This window comes from Delphinapterus leucas, chromosome 20, assembly GCF_059928025.1.
Source record: "Delphinapterus leucas isolate spDelLeu-1000000601 "Yukka" chromosome 20, BTC_Dleu_Yukka2, whole genome shotgun sequence".
NCBI classification, from domain to species: Eukaryota; Metazoa; Chordata; class Mammalia; order Artiodactyla; family Monodontidae; genus Delphinapterus; species Delphinapterus leucas.
The window spans coordinates 26,067,078-26,089,489 of NC_143148.1; the positions used below are offsets into that span (position 1 = coordinate 26,067,078).

A 22,412-nucleotide genomic window follows, 5' to 3' on the forward strand; every position below is an offset into this window, starting at 1 on the left:
GACCACCTTATGAGCGGCGGCCTGCATGCCAGCCAGGAGGCATTGGATCATGAGGTCGCGTTTACGGCGGCCATCTTGGCCATCCTGATAAGTCCAGCCTGGGTCGGTGCCAGGTACGGCAGTCGCTCCGACAGGCGTGGAGTTGTCAGTAAGGTGAACCTGATCTGCATGGTTTCGGGCAGCAGTTTGAATTCTTTCCCGCTCGTCAGGGGTCAGAGTAGAAGATAGGATCACAAAGATATCGTGCCAGGTTAGATCGTAAGCTTGAGAGAGAGAGCGAAATTCTTTGATGTAGTGGGAAGAGTCGGCAGAAAAGGAGCCTAATCGCTTTTCTATTTGAGAGAGATCTTGGAGGGAAAAGGGAACATGAACTCTAACTAATCCTTCCGCTCCTGCTACCTCCCTCAGAGGGCAGAGGAGATTAGGATCTTGGGAGTCGTGAGAGCGTGTAAGCAAGGGGCGTGGGAGGAGAAACCGTTGGTTGGAGGGGCCAGAGCGGGTTCGGGAGGAGGAGGGACCGCTTCAGGGTAGGGTGGAGGTTGGAGAGGAGTTCTGAAGGGGGGAGTGGTAAGAGATTCGGGAAGGTTGGTTAGTGGGGAGGAATCCAAGGGGATTGAGGTTTTGGATGGAGGAGATGTTTGTTTGGCAAGGAGGATTTGAGAGGTAGAACAATTGACACAAAGGGAGGGGCGGGAGCGCAAAAACCAAAAAACCTGGACATAGGGGACCTCAGACCATTTGCCCGTCCTGCGGCAGTAATTATCTAGATCACGGAGGATGTTAAAATCGAAAGTCCCTTCAGGATTGATTGTCTAGAGGATATTGTGGCCAGGCCACAGTGGAATAGAAAATAAGCCGTCGGCGACGGAGATCTTGGGAGAAACCGAGGGCTGTAAAATTGGCTAGGAGACACCCCAGGGGCGTCTTAGGATCTGGTTTCGATTGTGAGGTTCCCATGACCCCCAGTCTGTCCCTGAGTGAATGGAGAGGGAGAGAGGCGTCCCTGGTCTCAGTCTCCAATTCACGGCAGGTTGGAGGGCGGTCCGGCGATTGGGACGTCTCCACAATCACCCGAGGCCCGGCGGGTCGGAGAGCGGTCAGGCAATTGGGACGTCTCCACAGTTGCCCGAGGCCCGGAGAGAGGACGGAAGGATCCCTGACGTGGCCGCGATTAAGGACAGGGAGTCCGGTGGGCAGGGACTCTGAGGGTCGGAGGGAACGAGGGGGACTTACCCCGTTTTCTGCCGGATCGGGTGGATGAGTAGAGGTTCCCTGGTTGTCTCCTGGGGGAGGGGAGGAGCGGCCCGCGCGGTAACCCGTGGGGCTTGGTACCCCTCCCGGGTTTCGGCACCAAATGTAAGGTCGGATCTTAACAAACGGCACCGCGAAACAGAGGAAAGCTTCAAGTGAGCTTTATTAGGGAGCGCTCCTGGGCGAGGTTCACTGGTCCGAGAGAAAGGGGCCAGAGAAGTCGCACCCGGGCGTGGGTTGGGCAAAATTTTATAGGGGAAGAAGGGAAAGGGGTGTGGTGAATCTGGGAGGGCGCAGGGTATTCCTTATTTAGTGGTCTTTTCGGGTATCCTGGGGGACCGTTGGTCCCGCCCCTCGAAAGGCGGGAAGGCTGGGCTGGGTTCAAAGTCCCCAGGTCAGTTCCTGGAACTGGGTGGTCCGGAATGTCTCCAGGGAAGTTTCTGGAACTGGGTGGTCCGGAGAATTTCGGTCTGATGCAACCTGTGCCTCTGATTGTGTTCCCCTGCCTCGGGCCAGTTGGCCTTACACTATGAACACTTGTGTACAAGTTTTTTTTGTGTGGACATATGTTTCCACTTCTCTTGGGTATATATCAAGGAGTGGAATTGCTGGATCATATGGTAACTCTGTTTAAACTTTTGAGGAATTGCAAAACTACTTTCCAAAGTGGCTGCACCATTTTACATTCCTACCAGCGGTGTATGAGGGTTCCGGTTTCTCTGCATCTTCACCAACACTTGTTATTTTCTGTCTTTTTTATTATAGCCATTCTTGTGGGTGTGAAGTAGTATCTCGCATTAGTTTTGACTTGGAGTTCTCTGATGGCTAATGATGTTAAGCAGCTTTTCATGTGCTTATTGGCCATTTACACATTTTCTTTGGAAAGATGTCTATTCAGATTCTTTGTCCATTTTGAATTCAGTTCTTCATTTTTTTATTATTAAGTTGTAGCTGTACTTTATATAGTCTAGATACAAGTTCCTTAACAGATATATGATTTTTGCACATTTTTTCTCATTCTTTGTGTTCTTTCCACTTTCTTCATTGTGTCCTTTTAATTTTGAAGAAGTCCATTTAATCTAGTTTTTCTTTTGTTGCTTATGCAATGGCCTAATCCAAGGTCACTAATTTTTACACCTATGCTTTCTTTTAAGAGTTTTATAGTTTTAGCTCTTACACTTAGGCCTTGATTCATTTTGAGTTAATTTTTGGATGTGGTGATGTAGGGGTATAACCTCATTCTTTTGCATGTGAATAACTGGTTGTTCCAGTACCATCTGTTGGAGAGACTATTGTTTCCTCATTGAATGGTCTTGGCACCCCTGTGAAAAATCAAATGGCCATAGGTGTATGAGCTTATATCTGGACTCTCAATTCTTTTCCATTGTTCTATATGTCGATTCTTATGTTAGTACTACACTGTTTTAAGTACTGTAACTTTGTAGTAAGTGTTGAAATCAGGAAGTGTGAGTCCTTCAATTTTGTTCTTCTTTTTCAGGATTATTTTGGCTTATTTTTTCAAGATTATATTGGTCCCTTGTAATTTCATATGAATTTGAGAATCAGCTTTCCTTTTCTACAAAAAAGGCCCTTGGAATTTTGATAGGGATTGTATTGGATCTATAGATTGCTTTAGGTAGTATTGATATCTTAATATTGTCTTCAGGTTCATGAGCATAGGATGTTTTTATGTTTATTAAGGTCTTTTAAAATTTCTTTCAACAATGTTTTGTAATTTTTAGAGTATAATTTTTACACATCGATTAAATTTATTGAGAGGTATTTTACTTTTTAATGCTACTGTAAGTGAAATTGTTTTCTTAATTTCATTTTCAGATTGTTCATTGCAAGGGTAGAGAAATACAATTGACTTTATATATTGATCTTGTATCCTGCAATCTTGCTGAACTCATCAATTCTAATAGCTTTTTAGTGGATGTCTTTTTCTTTTTTGCGGTATGTGGGCCTCTCACTGCTGTGGCCTCTTCCGGATGCGCAGGCTCAGCGACCATGGCTCACGAGCATAGCCGGTCCGCGGCATGTGGGATCTTCCCAGACCGGGGCACGAACCCGTGTTCCCTGCATCGGCAGGCAGACTCTCAACCACTGCGCCACCAGGGAAGCCCTAGTGGATTTCTTAAGATTTTCTGTACACAAGATCATGTCATCTGGAAGTAGAGATAGTCTTACTTCCTTTCCAGTTGGATGCATTTTATCCCATTTTCTAGTCTAATTTCCCTGGCTAGAATCTTCAGCATGATGTTGAATAGAAGTGCTAAGAGTGGGCATCTTTACCTTGTTCCTGGTAATAAATTTTATTTTAATGAAATTGAATTTAGATGACAAGTTTCTTGAAAACCTCTTAAATGAAAAACAAACAAATAAACAAAAACTCTCGGTAAAACAAAAAACCAAACATGATACTTTGTAGCTATGCACATTCTACTCTGGAAGGCTTATCTGTCCTGAGATCTCTCCATTATGGTGCCTCAGCGTTCAGTGATGGCAGAGAGTGTATTCTTCTGAAACAATGGAAACTGTGATGCATGACTTGGCCCAGAAGCCCCCCTCAAGGAAGAACTTGTTGCCTAGCTGCTGGGGATGCGGGTCAGCAGATGGCCTCCAGCTATCAGCCCATTCAGGGATTATCTGAGCTGTCTTGCCCAAGGTCACACCTCTTCCTGGATGGTTTAAAGGCATGATCATCTTGCCCCAACTCAGGACAATTGTGAAGATGATTCTAACTCTAGAGCTCCCAGTGGGCTTGGCTAAGGCTATTGCCAGGGCTACACTGCACCTCAACTTCTCCGTTCCTTCCTCTTCTGCTTCCTTCTTCTCCTTCCATTATTGTCAATCCCAAGGGCCTTCCTTCATAAACATCTAGCATGCTAAACTACATATCAGAGTCTACTTCCTGAGGAATCCCACCTACAGCACTCATGCCTGCCTGTTTCCATGTTGATGGGACCCAGAACGCAAGTACCTAAATAGGGAGATGTGTCATAAGGATAACATCTTTTGGGGAGATATTTTTTTTTTGGCTGTGCCACGTGGCATGTGGGATCCTAGCTCCCCAACCAGGGATTGAATGCGTGCCCCATGCAGTGGAAGTGAAGAGTCTTAACCACTGCACAGCCAGGGAAGTCCCTGGGGAGATTAAAATGACGGTTTTTCCCCATGTGTGGGCCCTGAGTCATTTCTTTTTTGGGAACCAGTAATAATATTTTATGCATTCCTGGAGCGAGTTTTTACATTTTGTATATTCCTGTGGTGATTTTCCAACCAGCTGTTGGGAGCTGGATGTATGATCTTTCCCAGTATGCTAACTAAGGAGTGATTATCCTAGGATCGTTGATCCTAGCCCATGTTGAGTTTCATTGATTTAATTTTGTGCAGGTCAACATTTTTTTTTAATTGACCCTGGGTATAGTAGGCTGAAAAACGGCCACCCAGAGATATCAGGACCCAGTCCTGGAACCTACAAACATTATCCTCTAAGAAACAAGTCTTTGCAGATGTGATTAAATTAAGGGTCTTGGCCTGGGGAGATTATCCAGGATTATCTAGGAGGATCCCAAATCCAATCACAAGTATTATATAAGAGAAAGGAAGAGGGAGATTTGACACAGAAGAGAAGGCAATGTGACTATGGAGGCAGAGATTAGAGTGATGTGGTCACAAGTCAGGGAATGCTAGCAGCCACCAGAAGCTGGAAGATGTAAGGAACAGATTCTTCCCTAGAGACTCGGGATGGGGTGTGGGCCTGCCATCACTTTAATTGTGTCCCAGTGAGAGTGATTTTCCACTTCTGACCTCCAGAACTATGAAAGAATAAATTGTTGCTGTTTTAAGCCATCAAGTTTGTGGCAATTTTTTACAGCGGCTTCAGGAAATGAATATACTGGACTTTACCTGTGCTTTCCCCCCCCCGAAATGTCTCTATACTCCTGAGCCAGTATTGAAGACAGGGAGAGCTCTATAAGTAACATCTCCACAAGCTTACAGAGAGGAGACGGCCCCCACCTTTTCCTGGTACAAGGTCCTGCTAGGCAACTATGCTGAAGGGCAGAAGATGTGGAGAGACAACTTCTAGATATTGGTACAGGTTGCAGCTAAAACCAAGGACAAAACAACGGGTCTGGGGGCTCTGCAGGATCCAGGCTCATTTTGGATCTTTTACAAATAACTTATATGTTTCTCCTTATGACTAGGAGTTGAATTCACCAAGACCAAGCGAACTAGACCATGTACAGAGTCATCCTAATTCTTTCCTTTATTTGCATGCAGTTTGTCTCATTGTTACAGCATTATCATAAACTGGGGACCCTGTTTCCAGGAAAATTGAGTGAAGTAAGAATGACTTAGATTTATATACTCTTAACTTTCCTTGGTGAAATCCAACGGTGATCTTTGCTCCCCTCATTATGGGCGCACAAATGCAAATGTTAGGCATTTCCTCTTCTTTTCTGTTTATCTTTTCACCCAAGGTTTTGGTGTTCTGTACACTTTTCCCTCAGTTTACTATCTTAACTAATTTCATTTCTATTAGTCCTGATAACTTCCTTCGCTCTGATACAAAAGATTCCCCATGAATCAGTACTGTTAATGCTTTTCATTGAAGAGAGTGAAGGTTTGCTTAACAAATCCACAGATGATACAAACCTGCAAGGCAGAGAGAGCTTTCCAATTCAAGCATGGGGTGACAGAATCAGGATTTAGAAAGATTTTTCATTGTTTGGAAAGAGATATCCAAACCACCATATTGAAACAAAACAGAAAGAACTATAATAAAATCATATGTTTAGTTTCAGAATGATCAATTGTACATGTGCAGGAAGGGTGAGATTTTTTATTTTCCAAATGAGAGCCATTTATATGAAAAAGATCTGGATGACTTAGCTGAGCCCAGGCTCAATATAAGCCAACTGTGTGATGTGCCTGCTAAAAAGTTTGCACAATTGTAGGCTGCATCAATAGGAGTATAGCGACTAGATTGAGGGAGGCGATTGTGTTCTGGACTGGCCAGGTTGCGCATGCTCTTTTCTGGTGTAGGGTGGGTGGGTTATTTAAGGGGAAAGTTCAGAGGAGGAAGATGATAGAGGGTTTGAAACACAAAGAGTGACTGAGGGATCTGAGATGGCTGTTCTGGAGAAGAACAGACCAAGCGCAGGCAAATCACTATTTCAAATTCTTGTGGGACCAGCTGTGTGAAGGAGACGCAGCTCAGGGCAGTCCTGCCCTGTGACCAGGGCTGGGCAGATCTCAGCTCACATTAAGAAGCAAAATCGGAGCCGTCCAGCAAAAGGAGGAGCATTTCTGAGCTCTCTGGAGTCTTCGTCTTTGTGCGGAGGGAGAATGAACATCTGTCAGAAAAGTTCTGGAAGGGTTTCCTGTATTTGGAAGGAAATTGGACCAGATGAGCTCTTTCCAGCTCTGACAGTCCTTGGTTCTTTGACGTTCATTCAGGCCTCACGTGGGCCGTGTAAGGGAAGCAGAGTGGTGATATGATGTCTGTTCCGGAGATGAGACTTGAAGTAACTTGTCTAAGAATTGCAGAGGTGTGACTGAGCTAGGATCGAAACTCAGGCTGAGGGACTCCCAGCCCACAGCTATTTCCACAACGCTGGGGTTTGCCCTGGAAGAACCATATGGAAAACTGATTGTTATTTCCGCCTGGTTTCCTGAAAGTCTCAGGAACCCGGACCCTCTGCTGGGCCGGGCCTGGGGAAAGGAGGAAGGGGAGGGAGGAAGCTGCCACTTGCTCCGACTTTCTGAAATTCGGGTTTGCTCCGCCCACCGTCCGCCTCCACTTTCCTGGCTGTACACACCTGGATGAACAGTAAGAACAGTGATCAATTTCATGCCATCCCTCTGAGGAATGTGACACCCCAGAGGAGCCAGACCAAATGGATCAGACACTTCCTTTCTGCCCAAATCGAGGGGCGTCTCCCAGGCTTCTGTATGCTTTTCTGGCCTGGTGGGGCAGCGGATCTGACTCAGGTGCACTTTTTTGTTTTTTCACCTGGTGGGCTCCCGGCAGGAATCATCTGGTTGCCTGGTTGCAGATATCTTGGCAACCTGGGAATGATAGGTTGCAGACCGGAGACACTAGAGGTAGGGAGACGGTTAGGAGGACTTGGGGATGGCTGCTGGGGGGTAGGGTGAGGAGAAAGAAGTGGATCTGAGAAATATTAAAGGTGTGTTGCCTGGCTGCTTGCAGGTAAACTTCCTAGTAACTGGAAGGACTGAGTATTTAAGCGTTTCCAAGGGAGGGATGTTGGACCCCGCTGGTCCACCTGATGGTGGCTGCATCCCTGACTCGGCAGCCCTTGGTGTCTCTGCCTCTGTGTCCCTTCGGTTTCTCTTGCAGGTGGGTGTCCTTCATGGGACAGGGCCTCTGTGGCCTTTGCTGCCCAACAATCAGCTGGCTGAGAGCTGACCTTCCTGTTGAGAGCATGCGCATTAACCCAGGTCTTAGCCCTAAGCTCCGCAACACGCAGAGGCCATGAGGGCGTGTCCTCGGCACCCATTCTCCTCCTCTGCTCCTTTATCCCCAAGCGTGTATTTCGCATTTGACTCCCAGCCCAGGCAGAGCCCATACACCTCTTCCACAAGACGGCTACGGCTTGTCAGTAGGCTGCAGACGAGCAGCTTCGACTGCTCAGTAAAAGATATTACAATTTTATCTCCTTGTACTGTTCAATAAAACATTAGTATCTCAGCATTTTTATTTAACAATAGGCAACCTTAGGCCAGTAATCATGCAACAATTATAATCATAAAAACTGTCCCCTGCTGCTCACCTAGAAACACGAATACATTAAACCAAGACTAACCATCTAAAAGGCAAGCAGCAAAGCCCCCTCATTTTTAATGTCCCTGCAGTGCACCATGGGAAGCTAATAATTCACCCTCTAATTAGTATCCCTTCTGCTGCTGCTGGCGCAAGGACAGACAAAGAGGCAGCGGCTTCGTTACAAACCCGCCTGGGTAATCTTTAAACGTCGGGACGCTCTGCGGGTTGGCTGAGCAGAGCGGGCCCAAATGGGGTGTGTGGTTAGAGGCGGGCAGCAGCGCACCTCGTCCTGACAGGGTGTTCCTGCCCTAACGAGCTCCAGGCAAGCACCCCGCCGGCCCATCCCCAGACCCCTTCGCTTTTGAGCCATGCCGCATTTCTTCTTACTTGTCCTTTATTAAATGTGACTGTAGGAAGGGACTGGGGTGGCAGTGCTTGTAGAGAGAGTGGACTGTGAAGGCGTGACAGCCCCTCTCAGTGTTCCCAGGCCGGGGCTATTGACGGCGAGGGCTGCCCTAAATGAAGGGTGAGGGAGCCGGTGGGCAGTGATGGGGGACTCTGAGGATGCCATCTGCCCCGGAGAGGAGGGCATGTGTGTCTCCCTAAGTACCTGGTTTACTTCACTGGCCCTGATCCCCTGACCCCAGCCCACAGCCCTTCCTGCATGCAGCCCTCTGAGGGGTCATGGGATCAGGTAGGGTTCCTTGGGGACCACAGAGTCCCTCCTGGCTAACCCTGTCATTGTGCAGGTGAAAACAACCAAAGCCTAGGTCAGGAAACAGTCACCAGGAGTGACAAACACAAATGTTTTCAAGGCCCCCAGTGTCAAGGGTAGCAGGGAGTGGTGGGGACTGCGGTGAATTGAAGCTTACACACTCCAGTCACAGAGGCAGCTCCTACTTAATTCTAGCTGGTTAGCAACATGCTTAGAACTTGGGCCTAGTGTGGTTAGATCTTTGGATTTTGTCAGAGAAACCAGAAATCTATAGAATTTTTTAGGTGAAATCTTCTGAAGTAAATATTTTTTAACACTTCAGAATTACACAATTGTGCAATTGTTTCTTGTTTTGGTTTGGTTTTTTATGCAGCGTGCTTCGCCAAGCCAGACCTAGCCTGCATGCTTTCAGTGTGGGACTTCTGGGTCGTGGACCAGCATCTGTGGGCCACCTAGCCAAATGACATGGATTTCTCTGTGTTTAGTTTTGGATCCAATTTGACCAGTAATTGGCCTTCTCTGCACCTTGCCTGTGTGGCCAGCCAGTTAGGCTCTCTCACTGGACAGTTGCAACCAGGGTGAGAGAGAGTCGTGGAATAGTTGGATACAATTAGGCAGCCAGAATTAAGCCTAGGTTTAAGAAAATGAGGCATTTTTCTCTCCATCACCAGCTCATTAAGTTTCCCACTTTGACAGCTGAAGCATTCCCAAGGCTGGCTGAAGCCAGATTTCTTTCCTCCAGAGCCAATTGAGAGCGAGAGTACTGAAGATTTGGTAGCGAGGTTCTCTGTGATCTGAGATGAGAGGGCAGCAGAGGGCTGTCATGAACTCCTGGGGTATTTGGGCTGATTCTCTCAGAGCACCACCCTCCATCCAGAGACCGGGTCTTGCCAGGGGAGATGGATGGCAGAGAACTGAGCCGAGAGGTCAGGACTGCTTAGCTTGAAAAGGGGAAAAGTCCCCAGGTTTTCATTGGAGCAGCCATTGCTGCCAAGGTCTTCTTGGTATGAGCCTTTACCACATCACTGCTTTTGACGGCTGCCCCAGCCGTTACCAACAGGAGTGTCTGGATTATCATCGAGGGTGGGACAATCCAGCAAGAGTGTCAGCAGGAACCTCAGTAAGTTAGGTCAAAGTTGAGGAGACATCAGAGGGCCTTTCTTGAGCCCCAGGGGACCAGAGATTTGGAATATCTTTTTTTTTCTTTTTGCGATACGCGGGCCCCTCACTGCCGTGGCCTCTCCTGTTGCGGAGCACAGGCTCCGGACGCGCAGGCTCAGCGGCCATGGCTCACGGGCCCAGCCGCTCCGCGGCACGTGGGATCCTCCCGGACCGGGGCACGAACCCACGCCCCCTGCATCGGCAGGTGGACTCCCATCCACTGCGCCACCAGGGAAGCCCTGGAATATCTTTAATGCAATGATCTCAGCTACAACGGACTCACTGAGTGTCTTTTCCTGGGGACTCCCTACCAGAAGGAGAATGCATTTTATTTGACCCTTTTGTTTTTCTCAAATAGGAAAAATGAAAACAGGATTGGAGCTCTCCTCCTGGCCTGGGGAGGAGACCGTGTCCTGAAAGATGGTTGGAGCAGCAGGCGAAGCTGCTGCAGTAATTGGGAGAACCTCCCGGGCACTCTGTGGCTGATCTTTTGGCAGGAAAAGCTGAGGGCTCTGTTCTTGGGGAGGAGGTTGTTTTATGTAGGTTGTATTCCTTTTTGAGCAGTAAATTTTAAAAAATTTACAATAGGTTTTGATCCAGGAGAACAACATCTATTGGTAACACAATAGATAGATATTTCTATCACATCCTTGAGTTCTTGTTTCAAATATCTACTATCCAAGGAAATGGAGGAACACTAACATTTTTTTACTCTGTTATTAGGGTTTAAGTCAAATTTTCTCATGTAGTTTCTCAGTTACATTTTCTCACTCAGTTTCTTATTTCTTACATTTTCTCATGATGTAGATATTATTTTCCCCATTTGCAGATGAGGAAACTCAGGCTCAGAGAGGTTAAGTAATTTGACCCAGGTCACACAGCTGGTAAGAGGATGGAATAAGTTTCAAATATACATAGAGACGACTGTAACCCATGTCCTCCCACCATCTTGGGTGGTATCCCCTCTTTTCATCCTGCAAGTTAGAGGTTTTCAACTTGGAACATGTTTCTGAATCAGATTCCTGTCTTTCATCCCAGAATTACTGAATCATAGACATACCAGGGCCCAGGTATTTATTTATTTATGGGTAAGGTTTCACAGGCACTCCTGATGCACACTTCTGAATGAGCACCGCTGGTTTAGAAAGAAGGACAGAAGATCTGGAATCAGGAGTCTTGGGTGTGAGTCCTTTAAAATGCCCCTTCTCACCTCTCAACCTCAGCTTGTCATCTTAAAGTGAGTTCAAAGATGCATTACCATGAAAGTTTGTCCTAGGAGTCAAATGAGATTCTGTCCATGTAGGTACTTTGTAAACTCTAGAGTTGCTATGCAAATATTTGTCATCATTCTTGCAGACACACCAAGATTCAGGCCCAGTCTTTCCCTCCAGAATTATACAAGTTCAGGGTCACACTGGCACTCTTAGTCAAGAACCCTTATTTGAAAATCCGACAACCTGGCTTCTTCTTCCTGCACAGTTGTTTCTTGATGATTAAATTATTGTAAATTAGTTCTATGTGTAGCGTAATAAAAGTCATTAGCATATGACTAATCACACACCTGATTATCCAACCCACTCCTTCTCCCCCAATGTATTTCCTGCATCTCACACCCAACACATCCAGCGTTGATGTAGAGCCCTTGTTAGGGCTGATGGATGGTGCGTGGGGATGTTTCCTGGGTGTGCGCTCAAATTCCGCCCATGACCGGAAAGACTTTTTGAGAGTGGCCACACACCAGGGCAGAGATGCTCAGGCCCAAGGTACCAGGTGCGCCCCTGCTTCTTTGGCTTAGCTTCCAGGCATTATTGTTAGTGCTGTTGTCGTTGTTGTTATTTAGTTCCTACTACTACCACCATTTGTTGAATTCATGTATCAGGCACTGTGTTAAACCCCTTTATGTTCATTATTTTATTCATGGAGGTATTGTTTTATTTATTCCTTACAGAAAACTTAAGTGTGAGTATTACTATAATTATTCCCATTTTAAAGCAAAGAGCACTGAGAGAGAAATTAAGTAACTTGCCCACATCATCCACTAGGAAGTGGCAGAGCCGTTTGGTGCATAAGTCTGGCTGGCTCAAAAGCCCATGCTCACAACACTGTCCCACACTGTCTCCCTGTGCAGAAAGGAATTGAGCAAGACCTGCTCTGCTCGTGGATTTGGGTAATTTAGGGGCTTGATGAGTGGTGGAGATGGGTGAGCCAAAGTTACGGGGAGCTGACCGGTGTGTTCTCCTGGTTGCTAGGGAGGGGGAGTGGGTAGTGACGTGGTGATGTTGTTGGCAGTGGTCACCTGTCCACGGTGGCTGGGGGTGGATAAGAAGGTGCAGTTTTTGTCCTGTGCAAAAAGGACAGGATCTTAACGAGAAGACCCATGTCCTGGTCCTGGCTCTTCCTCCTACTTTCCGCTTGCCCTTAGGCTTATCGCCTAACCTGACTGGCCCTAAGTTTTCTTATCACAGGGCTGTTTTGAGGATCCAATGAAATTAAGGTTGTGAGAGCAATCTGTAAGCTGTGAAGTGATTTCCATATGCAATGAATTATTTTTAACCTTCCCTGCTGAATGAGGGCAGACAGAACTGAAGACCTACAGCTCCGAGTCTTACAAAAGTGGAGATTCCCCTTCCAGCTAAGCTGGCAGTGGAGGTGGGGAAGGCAAGGCAGGTGGTCCACACTGGTGCAAGGATGCCAATTCTGGAGAGGACCCTCACCCCATGAGCCCTTCCTGTGACCTTGTTAATGAGAATGTTCTGTGCTTCTCAGAAAAGAAGCATTTTTGAGAGTAAATTTCTGTAACGGTAGTAGAAAAGAGCCCCCAATTTGAACGTGCAACAATCAGAGTTGTTTTTACTGCTTAGCACTAAACCTTCCAGTCTAAAGACAACTCAGCCAGGTCTTATGTGTGGAATGAGTGACACTAGGTGAAAAACTGTCCAGTAGCTAGGCATTGTCCACCGTCCCAGAACAGCAGCACAGGTCTCTGTCCTACAGGTTGCCTCTGTGTTTTCACAACTTAAAGGAACAGCTAGTTTTGGGCTGAAGGGTAGAGCAGAGGGCAGGAGATAAAGGAAGAGCTGTCCATGGTAGCAAGAGATCTTCAGAGCTCTATTGGTCTGGCAGGGTGAACCCCTCTAAACAGGGAGCGTGAGAGACTCGCTGCTGAAGGATCCTTGGAGAGGATCCAGACTAGTCATGGCAAATGTGGGGCCAGCGCGCTGCTCCTCTGTCTCACCTCCCTTGTCCTCCTTTTCTTTGATCATGACAGACATCACTAATCGATAATAGCATTCTTTCCTGTTAAGCCTCAAAACTCTTCAACTCTGCACATTGAGCAGCCATCCCCAAGAAACTGGAGTTGCCATGAGTAAAGAAAGTAAAGCAGCAGAATTTGCTGCTTTAGAGCAAGCCACTCATTTCTAAGAAGGGGGTCTCAAGTCCCAGAGAGGGAAGGAGATTTGTGCAAGATTACTGGCAGAGTTATAACCAGAAGAACTCTCTTCACTTTACATCCTGGAAACTCGAGTCTCTTCTTAACCTGTCCATACCAAATAGAGTCATTTACGTACTAATTTGTAATAGGCTCCTTAGGAGAAGAAAATACCTATGACGTAGTGAAAGGAAAGGTAAAAAGATATGTTAATTATCTACCACTGAATAGCAAACCAACCCAAAACATCTTAAAACAAGGACCATTTATTATTTCTCATGAGTCTGTAGGGTCACTGGCAGTTCTTCTGAGCTGGGCTTGGCTGGACTGATCTCAGCTGGGCTTGCTTATGCATCTGTGGTCAACTGGTGGGTCAGTTGGGGACTGGCTGGTCCAGGATGACTTCAGTGGGGCAGCATGTCTCTCCTCCACACAGCCTCTCATCCTCTAGCCGGCTAGTCCAGGCTTGCTATTGTGGTGATGGCAGGTTCCAAGTTGAGGCTAAGGCTCAGAACTGGCATCATGTCACTTCTGCCACACTCTATTGGCCAAAGCAAGTCTCCAGCAGGACTAGGACTAGGGTGAGGGGAGCAAGGCACCTAGGGCACAAATTTTAAGGAGGCACTCACTCTCTGTTGTTGACCTTACACAAGCTTGACCCCGAGAGTGAGAGCCTCCTTAAAATTTGAGCCCTAGACACCTTGGTTGCCATACCCTAGACCTAGCCTTGGTCACAAGGCCAGCCCAGATTTAAGGGGTGAAGAAACAGACCTCACCTCTTAATGGGAAGGGCTGTAAAGCTATGTTGCAAAGGTTATCAATACATGGAGGGGGAAGAAGCATGGCCCTCAATCCAATCAATCAACAGAAGGGAATTGCAGACCCTCAATAGTTGGGGATGAACCAAGAGCTTCACAGAGAATGGTCAACTGAAGTTTGTAAACCTTAACTTCATGATTTTCTCTCATCAACCCGATGGCCAGTTATCTCAAAGTTATTTCAAAGCGGCCTTCATCCCATCTCCATTTGCGACTCCTAAGCACTTCCCCCAGCGCCGCACTATTTAGTCAGTTGCAACACCGCCGGCCCGTGGCACCCCTGAGTGCGGTCGAAAGTCAAGCGTAATGGAGTCAATGTGGTGACCGGTGACCAGGACTGCTACATATACAATAATAGGCATAGCTACCAATTATGTAAAAATTGATTGCCAACGACACTTTTCCACAGAGTCAAAGGGTTTTGTTTTTTTTTTTTACAGTATGTATAGCTTTAACATATTTGCAAAATCTATACTATGTTCTTTCTCCAGTAGTATTCTAGGAATTTACAGAATTCATGGGTGTTCAATTGAAGAGATTTCTAAAGGATCCAGGTGTCAGAGTGCATGTTTCTATCTAGACTGAAAAATGTGGATCCTTTGGGGCCAGAGATATTGTGGATAGAATCAGCACCTGGATTCACGGCTGCAGCAGATAGAAGCTGTTTTCTGCATGATGATGGAAATCAAGTCACTCGATACGTTGTTAACACAGCTGATTTTAAAACCACTCTTAAGCCAAGAGCACCATGCTGGATCAATAGGAGTGAAATCGGTCAGGCTACTTGCCTGAGTAATGGCATCAGCTATGGTATGATGTCCAGCATCTGGGTCCTGCATCCAACTCTGGTCCATTTGTCAAGGAGGTCTGGACTTGGCCTTTAAATATTTTGTCTTCCTTTGCCACCCGACCCTCACCTCCTGACCTCTAAGGTGGGCCTGAGAGAAGCCTGTCCAAAACTGAGCTCTACTCACGTCATGTTCAATGGCTCTTAATTGTCTCCATGTGCCTGGTCCTGGTCCTTCTCTCTGACCATATTTCCTTATGCTTCCATCATACAGAACATTCTCCAGTCAAACTGAGCCTGCCTTTCACATGTGCCCATGGCCTCCCCTTGCCATGCCATTACTCACTCTGTCCCCTTTCCTTGGAATGCCCCTCTCCATCTCTGTAAGTCCAGATTCTATCAATTTGTTAAGACATAGATTAGGTTCCACGTCTTACATGAAGTTCTCCTTGACCTCTTTCTAGAAGTGATTACTTCTTCTCTGAGCTCCCCCTGATATTTTGGGGCTAATAAGAATATGGTTAAGGATGGAGTCTTTGGAAATGGCTTAGAATCAAATGCTAATTCTGTCATTTATTGGCTGTGTGAACTTGAGCAATATTCTTAACTTCTCTGTGCCTTAGCTGGAAAAATCGGATTAATAATATAATCAGTTTATAGGTTGTGGTAAGAATTGAACACTTTATTACATGCATAGTAAGTGATGTGTCAATGAATAAAATATGGCTAATAGCAAAATCAGTCACCAATTCAGGCTGGAGCTTTCCCTAAACCCATGCACACATGGTCACCTAATTTATGACAAAGAGGCAAGAACATACAATGGAGAAAAGACAGCCTCTTTAATAAATGTTGCTGGGAAAACTGGACAGTACATGTAAAAGAATGAAATTAGAACGCTACTTAACACCATATACAGAAACAAACTCAAAATGGATTAAAGACCTAAATATAAGACCAGACACTATAAAACTCTTAGAGGAAAATATAGGAAAAACACTCTGACATAAACCACAGCAAGATCTTTTTTGACTTACCTCCTAGAGTAATGAAAATAAAAACAAAAATAAACAAATGGGACTTAATGAAACTTAAAAGCTTTTGCACAACAAAGGAAACCATAAACAAGATGAAAAGACAACCCTCAGAATGGGAGAAAATATTTGCAAACAAAGCAATGGACAAAGGATTAATCTCCAAAATATACAAACAGCTCATGGAGCTCAATATCAAAAAAACAAACAACCCAATTAAAAAATGGGTGGAAGACCTAAATAGACATTTCTCCAAAGAAGACATACAGATGGCCGAGAGGCACCTGAAAAGCTGCTCAACATCACTAATTATTAGAGAAATGCAAATCAAAACTACAATGAGGTATCACCTCATACCAGTCAGAATGGCTGTCATCAAAAAAATCTATAAACAGTAAATGCTGGAGAGGGTGTGGAGAAAAGGGAACCCTCTTGCACTTTTGGTGGGAATGTAACTTGATACAGCCGCTTTGGAGAGCAGTATGGAGGTTCCTTAAAAAACTAAAAATAGAACTACCATATGACCCAGCAATCCCACTACTGGGCACATACCCTGAGAAAACCATAATTCAAAAAGAGTCATGTACCACAATGTTCACTGCAGCTCTATTTACAATAGCCAGGACATGGAAACAACCTAAAGGTCCAAGAACAGACGAATGCGTAAAGAAGATGTGGTACATATATACAATGGAATATAACTCAGCCATAGAAAGGAACGAAATTGGGTCATTTGTAGAGATGTGGATAGACCTAGAGTCTGTCATACAGAGTGAAGTAGCCAGAAAGAGAAAAACAAATATATTAACGCATATTTGTGGAATCTAGAAAAATGGTACAGATGAACCTATTTGCAGGGCAGGAATAGAGACATAGTTGTAGAGAATGGACATATGGACACAGGAGGGAAGGGGAGGGTGGGACGAACTGGGAGATTAGGTTTGACATAAATACACTACCACGTGTAAAATGGATAGCTGGTGGGAACCTGCTGTATAGCACAGGGAGCTCAGCTCAATGCTCTGTGACAACCTAGATGAGTGGGATGAGTGGGGGTGGGAGGAAGGTCCAAGAGGGAGGAGATATAGGTATATATATAGCTGATTCACTTCATTGTACAGCAGAAACTAACATAACATTGTAAAGCAATTATACCCCAATTTTAAAAATCCTCTAAAAAAAAGTTGTTGGGCATGGACTCTGGATCACATTGGAAAGATCTTGAATATGACACTTTGCCTGGAATCCTGGGCCAAGGACAAGACCTGGCATGAGCAGCTGGTTAGAAGTAGGGACCAAGGGCAGGAGTCCTTCCCGACGGTGTTTTGGGGCAGACTGCCCTCAATTCTCCTTTCCACCATGAAATAAATCTATTGTTTCTAAATTCTAAAATATGTAGAGCTGATGCAATAGGAAACATATTAGCTTGGGATTCAGAACATCTGGATCTCAGTACAGGCTCTGTTGTCAAGCATCTGTGTGACACTGGACAAACCTCTCCCCCTTTCTGAGCCTCAGTTTCCTCATTGGAAAAATGAGGTGGTTGGTTTAGATCAGTGGTTTTCTAACTCATCCTCTTTTTTCTCTATTCTTTTATTTGTTCCCTTCTTTCTCCTCTTATTCCTATTGTAACCTAAGCCATTTTTTTTTACCATAAATTCATATTCAGAGAGGTTCTGTTTGAAATGAGACTGGAAATCCTGGGGCTTCTGACATTCAACTCTCTTTCCCTTCATTACTTCCTATATTGGTCCAAGAAGCACTTTTAAAGATCCCCGGGGTTCCAGCAAACCCTAGATTGGGAAAACCCTGGCCTCTTAGTTCTTAGGGCCCTTATGCTTCAGCATTCTGTGACTCAGGGCAACAGAACCCAAATGCCTTTAATTAAAATCATGTCAGCTTATCCCCATTAACTATGATTGATGCACCAACCAGAGAATAAGTGCATTAATGCTATAATTATCTGTTGAGGATGTTTTATTGATTCTGCAATGATATTTTAGTCAGTTTGTATTATTTAGTTTCTGACTTAAGTCAGGAAGAAATGGCTATTGGTGAAGAAATTAATCATCTAAATCAAATTGTCATTGATGCTTTTAGAAATAAAAGTCTAGCGTAGGACTACGTCTCTTAGAGGCCGATGTTCATTGTTATGATGACTGATGATTTGGGCTGAGGAGAAGGCTTTGGTCTGCCCCTCGAAGGCTGCAGGTGAAAGGCCCCCTTGGGCTTTTGTAAAAGTCTTTTCTCCAGCTCAGCCTTCGGGAATCCATTCTGCTCCAGTAGACAACTCCAAGGCGGGGCGATCTTAAGGATTTGTAAGTTTCCAGGTCTTCAGGAGCTTCTCTGTCTGAGCAATGGCACCTCTGCTCCTTTGTCACTTGAGGGGACAATGGGGAAGGTCTGAGAGAATAAGGACCTCAAATTTGGAATCTGTTTCAGTGAGAAGTCTTTCAGTTGCAAGTGACAGAAAACTCAATGCAAACATACCTGCGCAAAGAGAAAGCTGGCTCTCCTGAGCAAAATGTCCAGGGGAGGATCAGCTTTCAACGGGGTCTGGTCCAAGCTCAGGTGATGTCCCAAGGCCTGGCTTCTCTGTGCCTCAGACTGGTTCTCCTACACATCCAGGTCTTATTTTCTAACTTTGTGATGGCAAGAAAGGGGCAGCAGCTCCATCTCCCCACTTCCAGCTGCATGCCCTCTAGGGAACATTGCCTCTGTCTCTCCTAGAGAAGACGCACCGTACTTCGCTGGCTCTGCTAAGTATTTCCCTCTAGTGTTAAATGTCGGTGGCCATGGGTCGGCCATAGTTTCTACGGCCCTGCTGGGTTCTGCTGGGCTCCCCACCATGTGCCTTCTCATTCAGGCTGCAGGAACAGCTCCTACGTGCAGAAGAGCAGGAAACTGAGCTGACCCACACAATCAATTTGAAGCTTCTACTTAGACATGGTGTGTCATGCATGACCACCTATATTCTATTGGCCAAAGATATTCACACGGCTAAGACAGTGTCCTAGGGGCTGGGAGGTATGCTTTTCCCATGGAGAGAGAAGTGAGTGAGCATTTGCAAGCAGTAATACGATCTACCATAGCTCTCAATCTATATAGGCTGAGAGGGGAAAAGGGGCTTTCCCAAAGAAAACCAGTGTGCAATTCTCTGGAAGAATGGTAAAGATCAGCCATCTTCCTTTGATATATTTTAATCCCCCCATCCAATAACTCAAATTTCTCTGCTGCGTGAGGTACCACCCACCCTCTCTCCCCCAGTGAAGGGAGTTGTAACCTGCAGAAGAAAACTATTTTATATTTTGATTGCTCTGCCAACCCTGCAAGAAAAAAACAGTGAAAAGTCTTTCTTTAGCTCAAGCTACTGCTATGGGCTTATACAAGAGGAAGGTGGGGAAAAAGATGAAAAAGACCTTGTATCTCATTTTGGGAGCCTCACTGCATGGAAGAAGAAAGGAAGAAGCAGGATATGCAAGGCAAAAGCAAGATAGAAAACCATTCTCTCAAGAGCTTTTTATTCTAACCTGTGAGGAGCAATGAAAATGCTTGCTACCCATACGTTGTTTAGACAAGAGTGATGGATTGGTGAGCAAAGGCAAGAATCCTGGTCGGGGCAGAGGGTGAGTCCTTGATCAATGGGAACATGACTTCCTTCTCTTTGATGTGTCTTTGGATGAACTATTTACTTGCACTTGCTTTTAATTTACCGGCCAACAATTAGAGCTGGCTAACGGGACAAAAAGCTGGCATAATGTACCCAATTATCTCCAGAAAATGTATTTCTGTGATTAGAACTTTAATTGCAGCTTAAATCAAATGCTCATGAACCCAGTCACCATCGAGGGAATGAGACCAGCTAATGAAATAATGAGAGCTCTGACTCCAATTCAGAGGTAGAGGGACACAGGGAAAGGAAATTGTTCCTTTTAAAAATTCCCTTCCCTTTTTTAAAAAATTGCTTTTGAAGACATGGAATTCATAAATCCCACCACAAGGTAGCGACGTTACAAAATGGGCAGCGTGTTCCAATCAGACCACAAACGGAACACGAGTCTGTTTTGTTTCCTGGGATTCACTCTCACGTTTGCCTGTGTGGGTTTGTGTTGTCACCAAGGTTCGCACTCCCATTACTCTAGATCAAACAGCTACGACTTTAGATTTCAAACTTGCCAAACGGGGGTTTCCCTGGTGGCGCAGTGGTTGAGAGTCCGCCTGCCGATGCAGGGGACACGGGTTCGTGCCCCGGTCCGGGAGGATCCCACATGCCGCAGAGCAGCTGGGCCCGTGAGCCATGGCCGCTGAACCTGTGCGTCCGGAGCCTGTGCTCCACAACGGGAGAGGGCACAGCAGTGAGAGGCCCGCGTACCGCAAAAAAAAAAAAAAAAAAAAAAAAAATTGGCCAAACGGGCTCCCCTCTCTGAATGCCTTTATCTGCCGATCTAGATGTGGAGCCGTGCTGCAGGTCACGTGGGGAAGGGGCCCGTGTTCCTGGGACTGATTCATTTATGCAGATGTGGCATATGCCCAGAGCCCAGAGCTCCAGGCACCTCTCCCTGCTAACTCACGGTGCTTAATTCAGATTACTTCCCTCTTATGAAGAGCCAATTTGCCAATTATCCTTGAAATTGTTGATTAGGTGCCTTTTACCTAAGATCCTGTGCCATGGGCTATGGATTTCTGAGGTTCATTTAGTTTCCTCTGAAAGATGAGAGGGGCTTGCCTGAGAATAACAAGCACTCCACTATTTTCCAATACAAGCAAGTGTTTTTTTCTTAGAGGTCTCCTTTGGCTTTGCATCTGGACAATGTGGATTATACACAGCAACAGCAACAACCATAATAGCTACCATTTATTTAGTGAAGTGGCTGTCTTTCTAGCTGCAAATTAGAATCACCTAGGGAGTCCTAAATAGTACTGATGCCCATGTTCCCACCCTCCGGAGGTTTCAGTTTCATGGGTCTGAGCTGGAGACTGGACATCAGTGTTTTTAAAGGCTCGCTGGGTGATTCCAATGAGCGCCCAGGATGGAGACACATCAATTTCATGTTTCCACTGGGCCAGGGATTCTGTAAAGAGATAGGCACAGAGTCACAGGAGCTTGAATGAGGTGAGTATTTTTATCCCCATTTTATAGACAGGGAAACGAAGCCCAGAAAACTTTAGAAACTCATCCAAGATCACTCAGCTAATAGGGGGTGATGGCAGGTTATTAGGATTAGGTTCTCCAAAGAGGAGAGATGTAGGCACAGGCTGTTTGAATTGTTTGAGGCTTAAAAACCAGGGGAGTTGAGACAGCATGAAAACTGATGGGAGAAACAGGTGAGTGGCAGTGTTTTCCTTTCCCAGAGACAGGTGTGAAGTCCTCTGTGAGACGGCACAGCCCTAGTGCAATGAGCATACACATCATGCCTTTAGTGCAATGCAAAGCAGGGGATTGTACCCGGTTTCCATGAAGATGTATCTGAGAGATGCCTGAAGAGAAAGCCCAGCATCCTCAGTCTCTCTGATATTTGTCAGATAGATATTACTCTCCTTCCTCTGCCCAATAGAGGAAGAAGCTCTCCTTTTCTTGCCATCAAAATCCAAAAGAGAGCTGGGAGAGACATCCGATGACAACATGAAGAAGATACATGTTGGGAGAGGGAAGGCTGGTGGGTTGCCTGGGAGGTGGATTGGAACTGAAAGTGAACAAGGATAAAACAAGGGGATGCTTCAGGCTGACATTATATGCGAGGAGGGATGGGGGGTGGGGGGCTTTGAATCTGAATTGCTCTGAAAAAGAGACTAGCTGCCAAATCTGACCACAGAGGAGATTGGCCACTGTGACTTCCTACCCTCTGTTGTCAAAGGGAACAGCCCTGGTACTGGCTAAGACTTTGCTTTCTGTCATATTGTATTTGTGTTCAGCGCTTCTCACTATTATTTCTTCCCCACTTGTCTCCCTGTTATGATATGCTGGCTGAAAGAATGCCCATATGTTTTAGAAACATCTTGCCCATGGATGTAGGGGCTGAGCAGAAAACAGATAGGAGTTATTGTTTTGCCGGTCTCTCTGTGTTCTTCTTGTACCACATGCCAAGAATCACCTCTTGGGAGTAGGTCAGCAGTTCTAGAATCAGTTCTGTTTAATGATATATCTCCGGTACAGTGCCTGGCACATAGTGGGTGCTCAGAAATACATTTGAATGAATGGATATATAATGAAGTGCAAGGAAAATGGGAAAGTCACAGAATCACCAACCCAGGGCTAAGAATACCAGAAACCATTAGAGGCAAATTCTCCTAAGACTTCTCCACTGGTACAATGGCATCAAGTTGAGGTGGGATACAGGACTGTCATGAAATGTCCCAGATTTTATCCTCCATCATTTCCCACAGCTACTTACAAGTGAGGTGGATTAGTGCTGTAGATCA

The 22,412-nt window shown here is 45.7% G+C and overlaps 1 long non-coding RNA gene across 1 annotated transcript in view; it reads right to left on the minus strand.

Annotated features, from left to right (window-relative positions):
• Positions 1–6,989: 6,989 nt before the first annotated feature.
• Positions 6,990–22,412, minus strand: part of LOC149744632 (uncharacterized) — a 57,523-nt gene continuing 42,100 nt past the window's right edge. The window contains exon 4 of the long non-coding RNA XR_016390961.1: positions 6,990–7,079. This is a non-coding gene — a long non-coding RNA (uncharacterized LOC149744632). The remainder of the gene's footprint in view (positions 7,080–22,412) is intronic.